Source organism: Cupressus sempervirens, chromosome 4 (genome assembly GCF_028749045.1).
Source record: "Cupressus sempervirens isolate cs-2001-9-10 chromosome 4, ASM2874904v1, whole genome shotgun sequence".
Taxonomy (NCBI): domain Eukaryota; kingdom Viridiplantae; phylum Streptophyta; class Pinopsida; order Cupressales; family Cupressaceae; genus Cupressus; species Cupressus sempervirens.
Genome location: NC_143121.1, coordinates 130,960,013 through 130,980,234, shown reverse-complemented (window position 1 = coordinate 130,980,234; position 20,222 = coordinate 130,960,013). Strand labels below are relative to the sequence as shown.

Below are 20,222 nucleotides of genomic sequence, written 5' to 3'. Positions count from 1 at the left end.
GGTAGCTACACCTCCCAACCACGTGGCACCCGTAGGTCTACACCCGTCGTGCTGATGGAGATAATGATCCAACCACAAACACACATAAAGCACAACATCCAAGGCTAACACTCAAGCCAGACAGTATGATGGCTGAACCAAGAACCTAAGACAATGCAAGGAGTAAAGGTCCTGGTCAGACACTCAATAGGCTACTAGGGGCTAACATCCTGGAGAGTCGCTTGGCATCAAAAAGCCCAAGCTCATATCGTGTGTCCTCAAACTTAAAAGAGTGCTCACACATTGTGTCCTCGAACTTAATCGGGTGCTCACACATTTTACTTATCTTAAGTTTTATTAACAATCACACATTTTATTTAGTTATCACTTGCTTTAAACTTCTTATCCTCCATCAACCTCTGACACCATGAACGCCGAGCTACGAGATAGAAGTCCCCTCCAAATGCTACCCTACCCTACCCATGCTCATCCTACAACAAGTGCCCGTGGGCATGCATACTCCCATCCCAACCCCAATGATCATAACTTCCGGCAAGTCCACGGAAGATCGAGCCTCGCAAGTCACCCAAAAAATGTACGCGCACGTACTCGTGTGTGGCACACCACCATCACGAAGATCATAACACAAGGACAGGAATGAGAACCCAATGCAAAGAAAACACCCAACTAAAAGAAACATAGGAAGGACAGATTCTACACGAATCCCAAAATCGATAAAACCATACATCATTAAATCACTCAATTGGCCTCAATCCGAGAGTATGGATTCCACACGAATCCCAATGATGCAACAAGACTAGACATCATGAACTCACTCAACTGGCCTCAATCCGAGAGTATGAATTCTACACGGATCCTAGCATTCACGAACAAAAGCAAAGGTCTAAAAGAAACAATAACAACAAGTATAAAATCACTCAACCGAACACAATGTCGGGAGTACGGATGCAACACGCATCCCAATGTAACATAAAAGTGAAAAAGTGGTCTGACTGATATCCAAACGAATCATCCAAGTCCACGACCCACATTGTGCCAAGAAAACTCGAGAAAACAGGGCAGCACACAAAACGAGGTAAAAATCCCAAATTTTGGAAAAACTTCAAAATTAAAACCCATTTGGAATTTGGGTTCAAAAACCCCAAAAATCCAAAAATAAATGGAATCGAACATCGTGTGCAAAAACAGCCAGCATAACAACGTAAAATCCCAAACCCTCATCCCAAAAAAAAGGGAAATGTTCATACCTACCCAACTGGGTAGAACTAACATACAAAAACGGAGGGGAACACTAGTTCTCAGCCTCCAAACAAATGGCTACCAAAAATAGAAGCTGAAACGGAGCAGAAACAATAAAACGGGAAAGCCCTACCTCACAGCCAAAAGGGCAAAACGAGAATCTGAACAATAAAATAAATATCTCGCAAAAGTAGCTGAAAATCACGGCAATCCAAGGTTTCCCCGAGCTGGATCCAACGAGCCCGACCTTACGACGATCCCATGCCCGTAGCTCCCACAACGAACAAAATAGTAAATCCTCATGAAGAGGATTTTTGGGTTTTACTCTCCAACTTTCCAATTTGAAAGTGAGAAGTGAGGAATTAAATTCCTCTTTGGATACTTATTCACTTTTCGAGTGAATAATCGATTAGGGCAAATAACCAGCGAATCTAGTTAAACCCCGAATCGACCCAAACAAAAATAGGCTATTCCTATAAATAGGAATTCATCTATGGCAAAGCTGCTAGAAATTAAAACAAATCAATTAAAAAGCTCAAAAACTCAAAAACACAGAAATCACCTAAACAACTTTCGCGACAATGCGAACCTCTAAATGCACAGACACGCTTACTGGTCTAATCACATAATGCAAATGAGTTCAGATTTAATAATCATCGAAAGGTTTGAATTAAACATTTAATTAAGGATACGTCGACCATACAAGGACGACATTGGTAAAATATGAACGGTTGAATCACTAACTCCATGTGCCACTGCCAGGGATATAAATCCTGCACACTAAACAACACGATCAAGTGCAATTGCATATAATAACATAGCCGAAGCAATAATGCGTTAAATCACCTAATTTAACCATTTATTTAATTAGATTAAAATAATCTATTTACATCACTCACGTTCGCATAAAGCATAACAATGCAGGAATGAAGTAAATAACCATAGCATTAAATCCATCACATAACATAATAAGAGATATGTCCAAATCCCAGATAACCAGATAACATCATAAAACACACTGTCATCTCAAAATGGCATCATCATGCAATCTGATTAACTGAACAACATAGTAGTCTAAAATCCATGATACTGGAATCAAAGTGTAGCATCTGACCCTCGGGTCCTCTCAAATGTAAACATAACATGAGTAACAAATATCTCTCTAATCAGAAATATAACAAGGTAAATGCCTGCAGCACATAACCAAATAAATCAACATGGACAATCCATTTCTAATCATTAATGCATTTAATAAAGATTGATTACTCTGCATTAAAAAGGCATTTAAAACACATAAGCAAACACAGTTATAAACATGACTAACCACTGCTACAGGAACCTAGTCCAATGTAGCATGGTAAAAGAACATAGTGCAATCTCTGCACACATCTCAAGGTAATCACGAAACAACCTCATGATACCACATCGATCTTGGTAACCACTGGCACAAACCCCAGTGAAGCAAAAATCACATCATAATCTTAATGATCAGTCAAAAGCATAATCAAAGCAACTGATACAGAAACATAAATCCAAACACCTCAACGGTGTAGACCACTTAGGGTCACAATCATGATCCCATCACAACAAAAGATCAGGAAGGGTGCATCCATCAGGGCGACTTACAAAAGTCAAATGGGAGAGGCACTATAGATAGGGTACACTCATCCTAGCAATTCAGGAAAGTCGATACTCGGTACCTACAACCTGCATAAAAATCACTTATGTACAAACACAATATTCTAAACTAAACAGGCAATGACAGGAAGTTGTGCATCGTGTAGATCCTGACTAGCAGGTGACTATGACTCCCTTCTTTAACCACATTAGAAACGCCATACATAAAGAAAACATACACATGCAGTATGGGGTAAGTATCCATAAAAAAACACATATGATAATCCATCTAACTAATCGTCATTCATAACTAAAATTACTGTAATAATCATCATGCATACATGAAGTATAGAGTACCAAGTAATCTCATCATATAATCAACTGAATGTAAAACAATATCGGATAATCTCAAAACAATACTACTAATAATCAAGCATAAAACTGGCCTAAAAGAGTTCGGCAATGATAACAGAAATGTAAACTAGGGGTAGGCACTACACTTCATTACACAATATGAGCACATTATATAATGTAAGCATGGTTTATAATGTAGTCATGTTATACAACATGCTTGATTTATTTAAAATGCACTTCACCTAAATAGCTTTAATATATGATTAGGTGATGAACATAAGACCTAGGCATCTAATTTTTCTAATAGAGACATTTTTCATATTCAATAGCATGTTTAAACATCCGTATGGTTGATTTCACTATTTCATAGCAAAATTTGATAATAATTTCACAAAAAGGTGTTCCTTTTTATAGTTTTATAATCATAGAATTTTTTAATATTTTTCTTTTATTACTTCTTTCTTTTAGTAAAATCTTTTTTTTGGTTCGATAATAGGCCCAAAGGCCACTTTACAATGCTTTTATATAACCATTTGAATAGGGCGCCATATATAAGAGATGGAATAGGTATCTATGGTCCTACCTTTATATTCTTAAACTGAAGATATTATTGTAAAAGCCATGTTGCAATACCTGAACCCTTATTAGTATCACTATGTGAATCCTTGAATCAACATGTTGTTTTATAAAAGCCTTATTGCATTACCTACAATTCAAACTTGACTAATATCAAAAGTTGGATGAATCTAATGGAATCTTTGGATAGAAAAAAATGAGATTTAAAATATTGATTCATTAAAATTTAAATATGCAAAGCATTAGTGGTTCAAACTTCTTAGATAATGACTATCATTACAAGGGCAAAATGCTTATACTCTAGGTAGAAATGTTAATGATTTGTTTAGTGTCTTATTTTTATATTGAAAGGTATGCAACAAGCATGAGAATATTGGGATGGGGGTACTGTAAACCTTAAAAATCCTAGTGCTCAAAATCTTTTTAAGACATATCTATCAATTATATTATCCTTTTGTAAGAAAGTGGTGTCTCACTCTAAGGTGGAAATTTAGGTCACATATAAAATACTTTTTAATGTGTGTAATAGGTAAGATTGTCTAATATCATAATTGTATGTGAGAACATCTTATAACATAATAATTTGTGGGAGTTTCTTATGGTAGATTCTATGATATATTCCATAACATAATTTAGCGCGTGAAATCTTCTACAAATCTACAAAATGGGTTATACATTGTGTCGAAGTTACGATGCATCATATATGAAATTTTAATAGAGATAATATATTCCCAATTTTTCCTAAAGAGATTTCCCAACATATGTCTACTTGACTCTTTTATATCCTCTCCTTTCATTCTTGCTTTATGTCTAATGCTCTTCTTCTTTCATTCTTGATTTATTTCTATGTTTTTATTTTAGAAAGGAATAATGACTAGTTTGTCTTGAAACTTGGAACCGTATTGGATTATTGCTAAGGTATTTTGATTTGATGTTTATGTCATCATGACTAGTGATTTGCGCTTTATTTGCATTTGGTGTTTCGTCTTTTGCATTGTAATGGCTTTTGCCCTATTTCCTGTGTAAAAATTGATGTACACAGCCTCTCCTTTTGTAGTTATTGCCCTGTTTCTTTTCCACGTGCCATTCACGTACGAATAGCTCGCAGTAAAAAGATTGGGCAGAAAGAAATCTTGAATTAGCTTCAAAATTCGTGTTGGTAATCTGTTTAGCGGTCGAAAAGAAAAACAATCCGTTGTAGTCTAGTTGGTTAGGATACTCGGCTCTCACCCGAGAGACCCGGGTTCAAGTCCCGGCAACGGAATTCATTTGCTGTTCCCTCTAGGAGGATACCATTTTCCTTGACAAAATCATGGAACTATTTTGCTTCTTCTACCATACGACATCAACTGCCAAATGGAAGACAGAGTCGATTTGAGTGCGTCTGCCGGGAGTCGAACCCGGGTCTATTGCTTGGAAGGCAATTATCCTAACCGTTGGACTACAAACGCTAGGTCTGAGTGGATCCGATGTGCAAGACAAGTGCGCTGAGGTGTGCCCACTGTTTCGCGTGTAATTGGAGTATTGCATTCGCATTGACTCTCTATTTCTCTGTTGCGTAGAACACAATTGGTCACTCGAAATAAAAATCAGAGGTCTGGGTGGTGTAGTTGGTTATCACGTTAGTCTCACACACTAAAGGTCCCCAGTTCGAACCTGGGCTCAGACAAACCTTACTACTTGTCTTTTCTTTCTTTGCTCAATGCTAAATGAACAGATTGCGATCTCTTTGCTTAGGCGGCCAATTTGCGCATTTCTATACCAAAGCAGCACATCAGAGTGGCGCAGCGGAAGCGTGGTGGGCCCATAACCCACAGGTCCCAGGATCGAAACCTGGCTCTGATATACTCAAGTTGAAATCAGCTGAGGCTTCCGTTCATCCTCCCTGTTTTGCTCTTGGGCGAGGCTCTGATACGTGGATTCACCTCAGGCTTCCGGTCGTTTGTTCGTGTACCTTCACCACCTACATCTATCGTGAAAACAGAAGTTGGGGTGGTGGCGCAGTTGTCTAGCGCGTAGGTCTCATAGCTGAGGTTAGAGTAATCCTGAGGTCGAGAGTTCGAGCCTCTCTCACCCCAACACATTGACTTTTTCCTTGTTTTTTATTACTACCTCCCTCGTCGAATCTCTCCTCCATTTAAAGTGCCTCCAATGGGTAAAGCCATATTTACATTGTATTCAACCGCGTTCATAAAGCTCTGTCTATTGGATTCCAAGTACAATTTACGGAAAGCTCTTCACGCTTGTAATATGATTTTAGTTGCCCATGTTTTCCAACCCCTCGAGTGCTTGTAATATGGTTTTATCCTTACAATGTGCTCCAAGTAGCCACAGCAAGTCTATACTTCCGATTTTAATCTTGAAAGAAAGCCACACTTATTGTGTTAGAAGTATTTTGTCTGCCTTTTTAGAATTCAACACAACCTAGCAAGATGGAGAAATGTAACATTTCTTATATTTTGCAATCATTCCTCAGATAAAATGGTCACACATGAAACGTATTCAATCTGTCTATCTATATTATTATCACTGTTGAATAATATTTAATATGAAGTAATTACACACACATACTCGCATAAAATTGTATTCTACACAATATTTACTAGCATACCCAATGTATCATTCTTCTTCTCCTACAAGATAACTCTAGAAGATGAGAGAAAAAATCAAGGCAAATAGCTCTATAGTACATATATAAATTTACTGTGTTAAGTATTTTGTCTTATTTTTTTAGAATTCAACACAACCTAGCAAGATGGAGAAACACTACATTAAGCATGTCACATTTCTTATATTTTGTAATCATTCCTAGATAAAATGTTTCTTATTTTGTCAACATAGCCTAAGTATATTTTTTAATTATGAGTACTACTAAATTGATTTCTATTAACCTCTTGAATATCATCATCAAATGCTACACATGTTCAAGAAGGCTAGTACTATTTATTGGTTTGCTTTGATTTTTGGTTCTTGTCATGTTAATAAATGTTTTTATTAATTTTTTATTTTTTCATTCTTGTCATGTTAATAAATGTTATTATTAGTTTTTGACTTTTTTGTTCATATCATGTTATTAAATGTTATTATTAGTTATTATTATTTTTGTTCTTGTCATGTTAATAAATGCTATTATTAGTTTTTGATTTCTTTGTTCTTGTCATGTTAAACATAATTCACTCCCATAGGACATAGCCTAGAAATTTGAAGTTTGATGAAGAAATGTCTTTTCATAAAGTGTCTCCTTGATATTTATAATTAGTGTCTTGATGTCACAAATATATACCATGTATTTGTCATAAATTTAAAAAAGTTATAAAAAAATCTTCATTCTATTTTTATAAATTATTTCATATTCAAATAATCTAAAAATAAAATAATTTTAATATAAAAATATTTATCATTAAAAATAATTTCTAATTCATAATATAAATGTAATGTTACATAATCTAGATTTAAAGAGCTATAATTTGGAATTGCATTCAATGTTCTATATTTTGATTCGTATTGTAAGGTGCGTAAATCTATTAGAGAGAAATACAGGATAATAGGGAAGACAAAAAAAAGGATAAGGCTTTTTTGGTTTGATTAATTTCATTTATTTATGATCTTTTATGGTCATGTTGGTAGAATTAGGAATAGGTTACATGATGTTTTAATATTTTCATTGTTTGGCTAAATCAATTAATACAACCTTACTCTAAGCTAAAATATATAGAAAAGAAATTGATAAACTTTTGTGTGATTAAATGAAATTATAAGTTACCTATTTGTTCTAGTCAATGCAGTGACTTTTGGCACATTTTTTCACCACCTATTTGATTCTGAAAAATATCTTAATTCGTTATTGTTGTGTTGATGAAAGATCAACCCTATAGCTCCCAATGCATGTGAACACATGTCATAGAAAGAGAAGCAAAAGCTATGGAGGCTAAAATTCCTAGATCAATAGTTGAGACTTTTTTTATGAGAAAAAAGAGAGATTGCTATTATCAAAAGTGAATGAATGAAGTACATAACAGGAATCTAACCTAAGTTGCATTATAATAATTAATAAAAGAAACTCACTTATATAGTATGAGTTGCAAAAAGCTTCAGGCTTAGAGGGAAAATAACAACTATCCTTAAAACAAAATATTTACAAAAAGAAAAAACTGTCACAATCAAAAATTTGCATGAGAGGAGACAAAGTTGACGATCTTTTGCTTTGGTAATTGAATGACTTCTTTATTGGCCACTTTGTGGTGGGGCCAATTCTGTTGTAGCAATTTCTTGTACATCCACTACACCTGACTATTGATCTTGTTCCTTTTGTTGTTCTTCAAGTTGTGGGGCCACTAGTTCTTTGTCTATTGTGCCATGTTATGATATCTAGATATTTATTATAATTGGTTGGTTATCTACAAGAGCATTAGTTGTGGTGATTGTACTCACTATTGTAGTTGGTTTATTTGTCTATTTATCATCTGTTTGAACTACTTCATCAACTAGATGTATTTCTTCTGTGATAGTTGCCTTGTCCAAAACTCCTTCTTTGGATGCCATCTGTAATAGTTTCATTGTTGGAGAGTAATTTGTCATCCACTTTTTGAAAAGTGTGTCATCTAGCCAATTTTAATTCAATATTTCTTTCTTTCTCTTCAAGATGTCTCTCCCCAATTTCTTTACTTCAACAAAATCTTGTTTGAAAGAATCAAAAAATAGTTGCACTTGTACAACTTCCTCAGTGTTTCTTGCAAACCAAATGCAATTTTCTTTATTCGCCACTTTATTTAGCCTAATTCTCATTAATTCCTTCAATTCATTAGCCCATTCTTCTTTATCCTTTATTTTACTCATGCTTTTCAGTGCATGGTGAAAGAGATCAAAACTTTTGTTGAGATATCTAGAGAGACAAATTTTAAGTCTTGTTTGCAACAAGTCCCTCTTATGATCAAAATTTAGGAGATCATTTTCTTGATCAAAAGATTTTCTATTTGGTCATCAGAGTGATCAATGACAAAAAACATAGGCCTGTAAGTGCATCATCTCTACTAATCCATTTATTCAAAATTAGTCTCAAGGTGGTCTCATCATTATTCAATTCATTCTGTATCTCTACCAACCTTCACAATTCTAAGTAGAAAAGGGGCTGACCTACCCTATCTACTAGATACAAAATTATATCTTTGATCCTATCTTCATGTTGGATGCCTAATTCTACATGTAGTAACCATATTTTGGCCTTCTCCTCATTTAGCTCATTAGCTGTATAAAATTTTGGTATTTGAGGAGTGCTTGGAATCTCCACAATAGAAATAGTTTTAAAAGGTGGCATGAGGGGAGGAACAACTATAATTCTAAGCTGGCTAGATTGCGTGCCTTCTTTTCTCTTCCCAAACTATTTCTCCATGTTTGCAATTTTATTCTCCAATTGGTAGATTGTTCTCCCCCTTTGATCATAAGCCTCCAACACCTTCTCAAAATTTTCATTGAGTTCAAGGAATTTATTTTTATCTTTAGCAACAACTACTACACCAAAATTCACTACCTCTCTATTCATCAGGGCTACTATATCATTATCTACTTCCTCAACTCTATACACCATGAGAGTACTTGTATGCTCAAAATTTGAGACCTCATAGATCCTAGTCTTGTCTCTCTTTTGGATGGACCACATAACTAAGGCTTTATGGTCATCACTATATTTGACCCCTTTATGGGCTTGCACCACTTCATCTTCAATCCTAAACTTGGTCTCTTTCTCTTTCCTTATTTCATCAAAAATCATTGCATTAACAATGTCCCATTCTGGTAGTATCAGGACTCTTGAGTCTTTCAAAAATTGTCTTCCCCCTGTAGGGGTTATTTGACTGAATTACTCTATAAGGTTAGCCTTAACCTCCTCTTCAATCTTTGGGTCATGTCTAACAGGTTGCTTAGCTTTTCTTTTCTTGCACTTTGCGTCAAAATTTTCAATGTTGTTTCTCCACAAAAAATAGATGAAGGGCCTAGATTTGACAAAATATTAATCCTTCAAAAACTCCCTTGTTGCTTGCTCCACAATAGGATCAATTTCCTTCCCTTTGAAATCCTTGACAATGAGGGCTAAGAGTGGTGTGGAGGTTCTACAGGTGCTCCTTCCTCCACTTTTGTTGTAGTTATTACAATATCTCCTTGGCCTCCCATTTGTTTTAGTTTCTCCCTCAAGGAGTCTTCATCATTAATGTGAATGGGGGTTTGTGAGGGGGAATGCTCCTCAACTTTAGAGGAGGAGCCCCATTCTAACTTCTTCCTCTTAACAATAGGTGCAGAATGATGACTTTCTGAAAATTGTCTTTTGTATAGAGGCACAGGTGGTATGTTTACATTCTTTGCCACAACATATCAAACTTCCCTTTGCAATGTATACTAACCTACGCTTTTAATAGCTTTTCTCACCAATATCTTCTCAATCTCAATGACCTATTCTGGATAGATTTGAACCAAAATTGCCTTCTTCTCATTCAGGGTTTGCATGAACCCAAAAAACTTATTCACTAGCACCTGCACTAGAAGGAGGTGTAAGGGATATGCCGATAGGTATTATTAAAAAGGTAAATTGAAGATATTGTATAATTAAAAGAAAGATTTATAATTGATAGCATAGGATTAAGTTTTTATTATTAAAAAGGTAAAATTGTAGAGATTGTGTAATTCAAAGAAGAATTTAAAATTAATAGCATAAAATCAATTTTTTATATAGAATGGAGCATATACACATGAAAAAATTGTGTAAATGGTACAACTTAATATTTTATTTAACTTGCAACCCTCCAATTCAAGAGTTGGTATGAACTATAAAATTTATAGAATAATATATTTTCTTTGTCCATTAGCACCTTCTTTGAATTCAATAAATGTCCATTTGTAGATAAGAGAAATGGATTACTCTGGAAGTGAAAAAAGGAAATCAATAAATGAAAAAGGAAGAATTTTAAAATTTCCAACATAGCATTTCTTATAGAAGTAGCTTCATAAATCTAGGTAGTATGAAACATTAAGTGCAAACATGCTTCTTCTTTCTTTCTAATAATATTGTATGATTTTTTTTGCATCTTGCTAAAGTGTTCAAAAGAGAAAGAAGGCTCTATATGAAGTCTTTGGATGGATTTGACTCAGGAGAATGCTCTGAAGGTGATGTCTTGTCTAAAGTTCACTTCTACCTATATCAATTGTATCTCTACCTAGGTTAAGGCCTTGTGATTTGTGTATAGTGTGGAACCATCGTTAGGTCTCCTTAGTTCTATTGCATCCTGATGATGAATTATTTTGTATGATCTGATACATTGATAGTAAAAAATTATTACACAATAGAACCCAAAAACTAGATTTCATTATCATGGATTGTGGAAATCTAATATCACTTATTTGAGATCAATTTAAAAAAAACTAATTAGTTTGATATAAAAGAAGATTGATTTCAAAATATCTACAAAAGGGTGGTAAAATTATTTATAATGAGTTGTATTGTTCAAATTTTATGAATTTTATTAATGTATTATGATTCAAATTTTGGATATAAGACCCTTCATTAGTTTAAAAAATTAATATTTGATTATTTATTATATAATAACTATTTTTACATATCTCCATCAAAACTTATTGATGATATCTAACTCAAATTTTGTTATTAATCATTTTTCACATTGGACTTTGTTGGATTTTGTTGTATGTTGTGACTAGTCCTTCTACATATTTCAAATTTTATTTTTCCAAATTTTAGGTAAACTTTTTTGAGAAAAGTGTTAACTATCTTATTATTTTGCACCCTCAAAGTCTCACATGTATTTATCAACAAGATTCTAAGTCACTTAGAATGATTAAGTTTTAGTACAAAAAGTTTACAAAGAACTTATATTCTCACATATACCTATAAAAATTAGATTGTAAAAGGCCTATCTAATCCAATTTCAAAACTTTGCAGCAAATAAGTTTCCTCATTAACTAAAGCTCCCCTCTTTGTGATAGCTATTTTAAGTTCTTCAACATCCAATATACAGTTTGCCCAAATAAATCTAATGTCAAATGTTTGAACAAAATTGAATTTAAGTTGCTTAGAATCGTACGATTTCTAGAAGCAATAAGGTTCTACAATCAATCTACATAATACAATTGTCTTATGTTACAAAAAAAAAAAAAACCTCACAAAATTCACTCACATTTTGGTCTTCTGCTGATTTGTTATGATCCTCAACACAACAAATTTTGAGCTTTTATTCAATTAGGAAAATCACTCAAGATACCAAGTTTCTTTCTCTTGGGTCAAATTTGAAGAATTGATTGATTTCATTGATACCCAATTAAATGCCAAAATCATATGAGACAATCATATAGACCAACCTCATCTTCTTCACCAAGCTAAAGATTAACTCAATTACAACACAATAGGCTGCATTAAAAGACTAAAAGGAAGTTTGAAACCTCTGTCAAATAAAAAAATTCCAACATTGAGACAAATGAACCTGTGTTCCAACAGACAATAAGACACAATTACAAATTATGATACAGAGGCGAAAGGGACTAAATTACTATGTACTGTAAATCAAAATAGGATTGACACATACACATGTATCTACTATGTATAGGTAAAATAGCAAGCATATCCTTTCAAATTACAACTCGAAAAATGTGTAGGGGAATCCAAAATCGTCCACTATTAAATGAAAAGATCATGTGTTATCCATAGCTAATAGCTTCCAAGCTCAGATCCGACATGTTAGTCATCCATTTCTAAGGCTCTCATCCAAGGCCCTCTAAATCGTAAGTGTATGTATCTTTATAGCCATTATTAACATTTTCCCTCTTTCTTCTCATAATTCTTTGTAACAAAACCAGACTAGAAAATGTAGAAAAAATATTTTCGAAGAAAATGCCAGCTTGTAGGCACATTTCATAATCAATGGAAATCTTTATCAAATTACTCTAAGCTTTTTCTTATCCTTAGGCCATCAAACCCTCAGTCCATCCTTATAGAAAAATCCTATCCTCCAAAAGATCATCTGCCATGGCCAAATAAATAATGGAGGGCTTCTCTAGCTAGGAATTTTTGAAACCCTCAATATAATCTCTAACTTGCTGCTACAAATTCTTAAAAATTTTCCCTTTGATTTTTGCTCTATTTTCCAGTTGTAGTGAATCATCCAATTCTTCTCAATTCTCATGTGTAGGACCACATGTTTTGTCAAATTTTGAATTGCCTTGATTGTTGCCACAATTTCTGATGCTCAACCAATAATTCATCCACCGAATGAAGACATTAAAAAATAAAAGCATAACAAGAATTGAAGTGTTCTAACAAAAATAATTTGTCGAGAAGAAGTGGTTGGAGTAGATCCATGTTCTTGCAAAACAAAGAAGCATTAAGACTAGTCACAAGAAGTCTCCTATTCAGTTTCCTCATGTAAGAGCAACCTTGAGCAGATCGATCTTCTAATTGTTCGACCTTGATATAATCTACAAAAGCTCCACAAATTTATTGCTTCAAGCACCTGACATGAGCGCCATTTCATATTCTCCATTGAAAAAACTAATGTCCATTAAACCTCCTGACATTTTGTAGAATAACTCTAGAAAGCATCACAAAGAACAACAAAACAAGGCATCTATAAACCACAAAACGTATCTGGAAAGGTTTAATAAATATTTTGGTTTTGTTGATACTTGGACAAAATATTACTATTAAAATATATCAAGACATCCATGTTGCCTCCCAATATCTCTTCTTGCCTTCCTTAGAGTTAGAAACCATTTACCAACAATAGTCTTTAGGTGTGAGACAATTCCAGGCTGGAGGCAACTCCAGAAGAAAAGCCTATCGGCTAATAAGCTTATTAATTTTATCTCCCCAATATTTTATATTAGCTAGGGGCTCATACTTATGATCCAAGGCATTAATAAACTCAAGAATTCTATAAGGAAACTCAAGTGTGGAGACAACTTCTTACTCTAATCCCTTTAGGAAAGTATTGTGCAAATTCCTATTAAATCCTTACAATTACAGATTCAATATTATGTAAACAATAATATTGCAGTCAACCATGAATACAAACAATAGATAGAGAAATAATAACACATAAACACAAAGATATGCTAGTGGGGAGAAACCTTTCAGTAAAACAACCTCAGCCCTCCAAAACCTATACAATGTATTATCTTCAACTCAAAGGTTACAACACACTTGCAGTGCAAGCTCTTTCAAGACACAAAAGACTTATCCAGCAATAACCAACAATACACTTTTTTTCACTCTCCTATCTACAACCCTAAAAGTTCTTATATAATGTGCTTTCCATTTTTAGGGTAACTTCTAAAGAACAACCATATTAGGGTTTTACCATTTTTTGAAAAAGTAAGAACCTAATTTTTTTTCAAGGTGATGCCTCGAACCCCACATGCTAGATGGAGACTCTAGTGTACAATACTTGATGATCAATTTCCACATGTCTTACTATCTTCACCCATCATCATATCTTCCAAAGATAGCTCATACATGTCATAGGAATCTATCATAACTATTTCAGTCATGATCTCCTTACACACAATTCAAGATGCTGACATGTGCAAGTGGAGTACACTCACACTTAATTACATTATTTTCAAAATATACATTCACAAAAAAAATAATAAGAATAGGAATTATCCAAGGTTGAAACACCTTATTCCTAGCAAATTCTACTGTGCACTTTCCATTTTTCTTTCCTAACTTCCTGCTCTTGCAATGAAAATTCATTCCTAATTATATTTTCAAGAAAGTAAATAAAATGTGCACAAGGCTTAGCCTTAGTTTTATCCTTAAACATGCCATAAAATCCTTCAAGATAAAAAAATGTCGGTGGGATCGGACCATTTGGGACATGAGATGTCAACAACATCCTTAATCTTTATGGTTTCTACAGGTGTGGTGGTATAGTGAGGAAGACTAGGAGGTGAAAGTTGTGTGACTTGCACACTTTGCTGCTCATCAGTACCTTTGTCTTCATCTTTTCCTTCCTCCTCTCTTTCTTTCTTGTTTTCCTCTTCTTCAACCTTTTTCTCTTCTTTTTTCTTCTCTTCTCTCCTCTTCCTCCTTTCCTCAGGTTTAGTAGTAGCCTCTTCTTTGTACTCCTCTTCAAAGACATCTTCAGTCTTCTTATATAAATTCTTCCATGCTCTTGTAGTTCTTTGTACAACTTCTTCAATTTTGTTTTGTAAGATGGAGAATGCCCTATATTTAGGTGTAAACATTTTATTATGTCGTTTGACTACTTGAGTTACTTGTTCCTTTGTCAAATCAGGCAGTATGGTTGCTAGGGTTGATTCCCTCATCTCTTTCTCTATCATTAGACAGAAATGCCATCTGTCTTCTACAATTTTAGACAATTCCTTTGGCAATTTTCCATCTAGTTCAAGAGGTGTATACTTGAACTGTGTCATTAATGCATAGACTGATTCTTCAATGCTATTTTGTTCCTCTCTATTGAACTTATTGAAATCAATCTCTTTTATTTCACTTAAGTCTCCATTCCTAATCTTCTCACCTAATATATCAACTGAAGACTTAGGAGGATGACTTACCTTTTCAGTATGATCTTCTTCATTAGTATCAGGTTGAGCCACATATCTTTCCTTTCTCCTTGGCTTTTCTTGTGCCTTCTTGATTGACTTATTTTTTTTTTTCGCTTCCTTTTTGGCCTTTTGTGTAGAGGCCCTTGTTGTAGCTCTTGTTGTTGGCTTCTTGGGTGTTTGCACGACAACTTTCTTTGGTGAAGGTTGAGAAGCAGGAGGTGTCTTTGCCTTCCTTTCGATGACTCTACCTTTGATGGGTGCCTCCTTGGTTTCTTCTTCCTCGGCACTCTCATCTTTGTCTTCACCTCGGCCTTGTGACAATTCAAATGACCCTTTTTCTGGCTCATCCTCATCTTTCTCTTCATCATCATCTTCTTCTTCACTAATCTCCTCTAATTCACCTGCTGCTCTTGTTTCTTTAACACCAAATTTCTTCTTTATCTTCTTCACTAGCTTGTCCTTCTTCTTTACTGTTGAGACTATCTTGAGTTCTATAACAACTCTTGATTTGACAATGTCAAATGTTCCAAATGCCTTTGCAAATTTGTCCATTTCCTTGACAAGTAATATTGTGATGGATGCAAAAGCTTGGTCAACATCAAGCTCATATCCCAATGGTCTAAGCCATCTTGTTCTTGGAAGGACTACTTGAATGTAAGTATAATCAATGTCAATCAGAAAGCATATGTCATTTACATGCTTTTCCACTAGTGAAACTGGTATCCTCATTCTTTTCTTCATTGTCTTTTTGAAATCATCAAAATAGATAGTCATTTGATCATCAAAGCCATCTCCCATTTGTGCAATGAAATCATTTATTTGATCAACAATAGTTTTATTTTGACTCCAATTGACTTTTCCAAATGAAGGGAATTCCTTCATCGCATAAAAGAACATACAAACCAACACTGAACCAAATTTACACTGTGCTCCCTTGGACTTTCTAATAGCTCCAAGATTTTCATTGATCTATTGCAACATGAGCTCTGCAAGGTCATAGGTGTGGTCTTTCTTTACAAGCTTATATGCCACATCCACTGCTATGCAGGGCACACTATTCAACCTGGTGGATTGATAAAACTTATGTGATATGATCCTTACAACAAATTTTAGAAGAGAATTAGTTATGGTGTCTATGGTCATGCCTCTATTGTTTCACTTTGCTCCTGTATTCTTCTCTATTGTTTCCTTCTTTTCACTTCTCAATGTCTTGGGTTGATCTAGGGTTGGAAATCTTGTAACCCTATGAACCATTTTCTTGGTAATCTTGATTGGTCCTTGTTCTAACTAGAATGCTCCATCATGGATTCTCCTAAGTATTATACGTATCTAGTTAGTTTTGAATACAATTGGAAAAACTAGGGCTTTGGTTAAACCCTTCTTCTCTATGATAGAAAACTCATCTTTCAAGATACCACTATCACAGAGTTTGTCAAAGGCATTAAAGATTTTGAAGTCTCCTATGGCTCCTATTTTACAGTTATAACACTTTCACACATCTTGAACCATAACGACTTTTTCAAAGATGCAGACAGGGCACCTGCGGGATCATTTTTATATGCAACTTCTGGTATAGGTCTAAACTCAGGTTTCTTAACCTCATTGCTGACAAGTTGAATCTCATGGCTCATTTTCCCTTGGATCATCTTTGAGCTAGATGCCATTTATAATTGAAATAGGGTTTAATGATTAAAGAAAACTTCACAAACTATAAAACTCGGCACTTGAAGGAAATACCTAGATAAATGCTTAGATCGCTTGGGTAGATGTTGAATCGATGTAAAACATTGATTGAAAGCTTGAAAATTGCTCAGTAGTGCTCCTAGTAATCGCTCTTCATTTGAATGGCTAAAAAATGAATCGGTATTCACCTTTAAGCGACACAAAAACCTTGCATTTAATGCATTTTTGTACCTACACCTGTCGCTCGACTTCTAAAGGTTTTTCAACTCGGCATCCACTTGACAGCTATACTTATCTACTTACTTTGTTAAAAACTCAACCTCATCTTGACTTCTTAACTCGACATCCAAAGCAGTTTCACTTAGCATCTAAAGATAACTTGGCATCATCATTCAAGTTTAGTCTTAGCATCTTATCTCATGTAGATTTATACTTTGCAGTGCTTCTTCATGGTTTAGGGCTGATGTATGATACTTCCTTATATGTATCAGCCCCGTAGGCTCATCTTGTGATTAATTGGATGAGAAATGATCACTTGACCTCATGGTTGAAGTGACCCTTTCATTGGATGTACTTGATCCATCCTTTTTCTGCCATGTTGTCATGTCCCTTTTTCAAATAATTAAAAATAATAATCTTTTCTAAGGCAGGCAGGCCCAAAAAGGTGAAGTTTCGCAAAAAGGGGATAATCTTTGGAAGCTAATGGACTAATAAATGAAAATTATTATTAAAATATGTTTTATTAACCCCTCTTGGACATGAGTTAGGGTTATGCCCTCTTTTAAGGAGCTTGGAGGCATTTTGGGCTGATTCTGGAACTTGATTTTTGCTCATTTCTTTGTTATTCTTCAGAGGCTGCCAAAGCTGTGGAGAAGGAGACCCAAGAACAGGAGTTTGTAGGTTTCCAGGGAGACCCAAGAATGGGAGTTTGTAGGTTTCCAGGAAGGCTAAGGATAGGAGTTTGAAGCCATTCCATGTGCATGCTCATGCAGAGTTTGCCTTTGTGTTGAACAGTGCAGATTTGTGGGTTTTCGAGTGTATATTTTGTAAGAGTTTGTTGTTTCCAGTTGAGTATTTCATATCAGTTTGGGTTGCTGCTGTATATCAGACTTTTAAATATTAAAATAGAGCTGAATATATTTATTTGGATATAATTATACTTCTATGATAGATTATTAAATTTTTGTGGTGATTCTGGGCTATTTTGTGCTATTTTCGGGAGCCCGATGAGCATTGTTTTTGTCCTCCGTTTGGGAGCTATTGTGTGCATGTTATACAGATCTGGGAATGTCATTTTATAGGATATTATTCTGCTCAAATTTCTGTAAAAATTTCCACTTTCAGATTTATTAATAATAGGTGAAGTTGTGAAGCTTTTGGCACCATTTCTAGCATACCCGATTTGGGGTTTCTTGAGAAATTTGGTGGATCTTTGTGATATCAGTTGTTTGATATTGAAGATCTGATTAGAGGTTGGAAATATCATACAAAATCAGAAAAGGGACATTTCAGTGGTATCAGAGCCATGATCTTTCCAGCCTGAGGGTTTGTAGAAGTTTGCATGTCAGTTTTGACAACTACCCAGATCTTGCATGTCAGTTTTGACAACTACGCAGATCTTGCATGTCATAATTTATGGTTGCATGTTGCTTCTAATCAGATGCATGTCAAAATTTATGGTTGCATGCTACTTCTAATCATTTGCATGTTAGTTCTTGGTGAATTTGGTAGTTGCATGTTGCTTCTAATCAGCTGCATGTCAAAATCTATGGTTGCATGCTACTTCTAATGATTTTCATGTTAGTTCTTGGTGTTTGAAGAAGTTATAAGCTATTGGGGTTACACTCTACTTTATTCAGAATGGACAGGTATAGTACATAGTCTCAGAGGACACGATCTTGGACAATTGATGTCTAGAGTCAAAACAGTAGAAAGGATGGTTATTTAGACATTTGAGATAAACTTAGGAAAATAAGCCATGACATGTCTGAATAGTTGGTTGAGCACCACCATATAATGAATGACATGTTGTCTGACCCAGCTAAGGTGGATAAGTTGATTGGATTTCTATTTGGTAGATTTTCTCACAAGGCAAATGACATAATTACCAAGAACTTGCATGAGGAGTTTGAGAAACTAGCTTATAGCTAGGCAGAGGTCTCAGATTCTACTCTACCATAGGAGGTAGTGAGAAAGGATATTACGCAGATTGATAGTAATGGTCAACTTGATACTCAAATTGAGATAATTGTATACAGGTCGTTAAAGGGTGATGTCACAAGTATTCAGGATGGTATAGTTACAACGGGTAGTGACTACAACATAGTGGGTTCAGATGATGATTATGAGGATGTTGTTGTGCATGATGGTGAGATACTTGGTAGAGATGAGAAGACATTGAGCATTCATGACTTTGCTGAGAAAGAGTACTAGGCACAATTGGATGCTTCATCACATGAGGTTGAGGCTGGTAGTACTTCACACGATTTGTACAACCAGCTGAAACTGAACAAAGACAATAATATGACTTCATTATCTCATCATGATAGGTATGTGGAGTTAGTTGGTATTGGTCATATTACTCAAGTAAGGATTTTTCTTGAGTTACCAGCTAATTCTAGTTTACAAATATGGACTCGAGATTGTTATATTGGCATTTGGGATTCAGTTGACTGGAGATCTTTAACACTTTTTGGTAGCAGTGTTTGTTTGGGTGCTATCATGGATTTGATTAGCAGATTGCACGATGTTGTCTTTTCTTGTGCTAGTAGCTTGTCCGATGTTGGTATTAGTTTTTATACACTGGTGTTGGGCTTTGTTCATATATCCAGTCGACCATACTTGCTAGAATGTGTTGATGATCTTTCATATTTGGCAGTGTGTACAGATAAGTCCCAGGATCATATTGGCATTGATGACATCCAGGAGGATGCAATGGGCAATTTTGAAGACCTAGTTTCCTTGGGTACAAAGGAGTTGGACAACAGTGCTATAGTTTTTGATACTCTGTATGTTGATATGATCTTTAGAGTTGATTCACAAGATATGGATGGTAATACTCTAGAGACTAGTAACTTTAAGGATACTCCTTTAGACAGTGCATCAGAGGAGGTTTGTAGGAGACACTCAAGCCAGTGCCATCATGTGTCTAATCTATTGAGAGTTAGTGAGCAAGACATTGCTATCGCTTG

General features: G+C 34.9%; 3 non-coding genes and 1 pseudogene across 3 annotated transcripts; 2 read left to right on the top strand and 2 right to left on the bottom strand.

Annotated features, from left to right (window-relative positions):
• Positions 1–4,977: 4,977 nt before the first annotated feature.
• Positions 4,978–5,050, top strand: TRNAE-CUC (transfer RNA glutamic acid (anticodon CUC)). The gene has a single exon. It is a non-coding gene; the product is annotated as a tRNA-Glu (tRNA).
• A 115-nt stretch (positions 5,051–5,165) lies between these two features.
• Positions 5,166–5,237, bottom strand: TRNAG-UCC (transfer RNA glycine (anticodon UCC)). Its single transcript has one exon. It is a non-coding gene; the product is annotated as a tRNA-Gly (tRNA).
• Positions 5,238–5,381: 144 nt separating this feature from the next.
• TRNAV-CAC (transfer RNA valine (anticodon CAC)) lies at positions 5,382–5,455 on the top strand. Its single transcript has one exon. It is a non-coding gene; the product is annotated as a tRNA-Val (tRNA).
• Positions 5,456–12,480: 7,025 nt separating this feature from the next.
• On the bottom strand, positions 12,481–13,141 carry LOC149560296 (O-fucosyltransferase 23-like; annotated as a pseudogene).
• Between the last annotated feature and the right edge of the window lie 7,081 nt (positions 13,142–20,222).